This window comes from Ovis canadensis, chromosome 9, assembly GCF_042477335.2.
Source record: "Ovis canadensis isolate MfBH-ARS-UI-01 breed Bighorn chromosome 9, ARS-UI_OviCan_v2, whole genome shotgun sequence".
Taxonomy (NCBI): domain Eukaryota; kingdom Metazoa; phylum Chordata; class Mammalia; order Artiodactyla; family Bovidae; genus Ovis; species Ovis canadensis.
Genome location: NC_091253.1, coordinates 50564221 through 50568385, shown reverse-complemented (window position 1 = coordinate 50568385; position 4165 = coordinate 50564221).

Here is a 4165-nt window from a genome sequence, read left to right as displayed (position 1 = left end):
TTTTATTGCACGTCTTTTTTAATAGGAAGCATTGTTGTGTCTCTCCTCCAGGCCACAGTGAGGGTTTAATCTTGTCGGCAACAACTTTCTAGGGCTTTGTTCACAGTACCCCCAAAAAATGTTTTGCAAATAAATAAGTAAACAAAAGAGTATGGAGGTTTGGAACCATTAGCAGCATGGTATTTGGCCTGCATGTGAGCTTACAGCACTGTAAACAGCTGTGCTAACGTCTACATCCTTCCAGATGTGTTCAGTTCAGTTCAGTCCAGTCACTCAGTTGTGTCCAACTCTTTGTGACCCCATGAATTACAGCACGCCAGGACTCCCTGTCTATTACCAACTCCTGGAGTTCACTCAAACTCATGTCCATTGAGTCGGTGATGCCATCCAGCCATCTCATCCTCTGTCGTCCCCACTCATCCTGCCCCCAATCCCTCCCAGCAACAGAGTCTTTTCCAATGAGTCAACTCTTCGCATGAGGTGGCCAAAGTATTGGAGTTTCAGCTTTAGCATCAGTCCTTCTGAAGAACACCCAGGACTGATCTCCTTTAGAATGGACTGGTTGGATCTCCTTGCAGTCCAAGGGACTCTCAAGAGTCTTCTCCAACACCACAGTTCAAAGCATCAATTCTTCGGCACTCAGCTTTCTTCACAGTCCAACTCTCACATCCATACATGACCACTGGAAAAACCATAGCCTTGACTAGACTATAAAAAAGATATTCACAACCAAGATAATCACGATGGTGTGATCACTCACCTAGAGCCAGACATCCTGGAATGTGAAGTCAAGTGGGCCTTAGAAAGCATCACTACGAACAAAGCTAGTGGAGGTGATGGAATTCCAGTGGAGCTATTTGAAATCCTGAAAGATGATGCTGTGAAAGTGCTGCACTCAATATGCCAGCAAATTTGGAAAACTCAGCAGTGGCCACAGGACTGGAAAAGGTCAGTTTTCATTCCAATCCCAAAGAAAGGCAATGCCAAAGAATGCTCAAACTACCGCACAATTGCACTCATCTCACATGCTAGTAAAATAATGCTCAAAATTCTCCAAGCCAGGCTTCAGCAATACGTGAACCATGAACTCCCTGATGTTCAAGCTGGTTTTAGAAAAGGCAGAGGAACCAGGGATCAAATTGCCAACATCCACTAGATCAAGGACAAAGCAAGAGAGTTCCAGAAAAACATCTATTTCTGCTTTATTGACTATGCCAAAGCCTTTGACTGTGTGGATCACAAGAAACTGTGGAAAATTCTTCAAGAGATGGGAATACTAGACCACCTGACCTGTCTCTTGAGAAATCTGTATGCAGGTCAGGAAGCAACAGTTAGAACTAGACATGGAACAACAGACTGGTTCCAAATAGGAAAAGGAGTACGTCAAGGCTGTATATTGTCACCCTGCTTATTTAACTTCTATGCAGAGTACATCATGAGAAACGCTGGACTGGAAGAAACACAAGCTGGAATCAAGATTGCCGGGAGAAATATCAATCACTTCAGATATGCAGATGACACCACCCTTATGGCAGAAAGTGAAGAGGCACTAAAAAGCCTCTTGATGAAAGTGAAAGAGGAGAGTGAAAAAGTTGGCTTAACTCAACATTCAGAAAACGAAGATCATGGCATCTAGTCCCATCACGTCATGGGAAATAGACAGGGAAATGGTGGAAACAGTGTCAGACTTTATTTTGGGGGGCTCCAAAATCATTGCAGATGGTGACTGCAGCCATGAAATTAAAAGACGCTCACTCCTTGGAAGAAAAGTTATGACCAACCTAGACAGTATATTCAAAATCAGAGACATTCCTTTGCCAACAAAGTTCCATCTAGTCAAGGCTAGATGTGTTAGATGCTAGAATTCTTATAGCACAGTCTGAAAGGACAAACTTTCATGCTTTATGGAACCTGAGTGAAACAGGTAAATATTCTCCCAAATAGAAAAACCTTTTCAAGCATTCAGCCCATTGTGTCTATCATTCCTGTCAGTAACATCTACTCCTTGCCCTTGAGCTCCTTATAATTAGTAACAGCTTTTTCAAAACTGCTGACATTTTATGCCCTGAGCACTTACGCTTCCAAAGAAACATTCTGACTTGCATCACCGGGAGGTTATAGGCTGGTTATGTATCAACACCTGCACTATCATTTTCCTCCCACTTCCAGAAAAAAAGGGAAGAAAAATCTAAATGCTAAAGGAAATTTTGCAAAAAAAAAAAAAAAAAGTCTTGTTATTTCAAAGACACAACTTTCATTATTTAAATGCTTGGAGCCAGGAACTAACTTCATTCAGCCTGTAGAAGTGATTTCCTGAAGGGGTGTGTGTGTGTGTGTGTGTGTGTGTGTGTGTGTGTGTGTGTGTCTGCGCATTCAGTCGTGTTCCACTCTTTACTGTTCCATGGACTGTAGCCTGGCAGAATCCTCTGTCCATGGAATTTCCCAGGCAAGAATACTGGAGTGGGTTGCAATTACCATCTTCAGGTGATCTTCCCAACCCAGGAGTTGAACCCGCATCTCCTGCATCTCCTGCATTGGCAGGCGGATTCTTTACCACTAATGCCACCTGGGAAGCCCTTCCTGAAGGACAGTCTCCACTACCTGTTCAATCAATGACAAGGAAAACTTGAGAGAGCTTACACACATTGAGTATTTTGCAACAATATCATGGATTAAAGCTCCACATCCATAATTAGCTTGGCATAGAGACAGAGAAAAAGTTAAGCAGTTCTCATGTCTTTGCTGGAAATAGTTGGTCATAGGAAGACAGGCAGTAGGAGCTAATTTAAACAAAATAGGTTCCCAGGTCAGTACATTACTCACCAGAGATCCACTTTCATATACCCCTCGTTAAATGACTAGCAACCATTCTCTCCTCCCAATAACTGGAGGCAGAAAAATACATGACAATTAGTTTGGAAGAAGATTCAAATATTCAACTTCAACTCCTCATACGTCTTCAGTAGTTTCTTGGAGATCATCATTCTTGCAATAATAAACCCAGAACACTTCCCATCTCTTATTTTTTCAAGTGTATTTCTAAAAGTAATATGGGGAAGAGGTCGGGGTGAGTGGGATCCTTGTTTATTAACCTCCTCTTTCTTCCTCAAAGTTGATCCTATCTAGCTGGATGATAAAGAAGATCCCAGCAGGATGGCTCATTAATCTGAAGATACTCAGAATCAATAGCAATCATCAAATTTTTTGTTTATATAACCCTAACTTTTTCCTTCAACCCCTCATATATCTCTATGTATCTGACATCAAAAAACAGATGGAGTAGTTGCAAAAGATGTTAATTCTCACTGTATTATAATTACATTTAAAATTAAACTGCCACATTACTCTTTTAAATATATCCATCGGGAGCCTGGTGGGCTGCCGTCTATGGGGTCGCACAGAGTCAGACACGACTGAAGCGACTTAGCAGCAGCAGCAATCTAAATACAGTAGTGAATCCATCAGTATCTACTAAAACAGACATGAACTGTCATGACTTCAAAAGTCAGAAATTGTGTGTAGCTTCTCTCTTTGAACTTACATTGACATTTCACATCCCCCAGAGAATTTCATTCTCATGTATAGGTACTTTTTTTCTTAAAACTTCCAAACTACTTTACTTCTTTGCAAAAATCTGTCTAAAATTTAAACTCTTACTTTCTGTCACTATCTGTCATTCTTTCTGCCAATACTCACATCAGTATTTTGAATGCTTCCTCCTCCAAAGGAAGACCAAAGAATGGTCCTTTGTGGTAAAAGTCACATAACATAAGACATACTGCTTTAACCATATTCAACTGTACAGTTCGGTGGCTTTAAGCACATTCACACTGTTGTGTAACTCTTGCCATCATCTATCTCCCGAATTTTTCCCCTTCCTAAACTGAAACTCTGTCCCCATTTAACATTAATTCCCCAATCCCCCTCCTAAAACCCCCACCCCCTGGCCCCTGACATCTACCAATGTACTTTCTGACTCTATGAATTTGACTGTCCTAGATAGCTCGCATTAGTGGAATCAAACAGTATCTGTCTGAACCTAATGTATATTGGAAGGTGTTTTAAGGTTAACTTAATATATGTCCTACAAACAGATTGCACTGTCTTTTTTCTTCCCCTGTGCTAATCTTACACATAGTAATGTCTATATGTCAATGCCAAACTT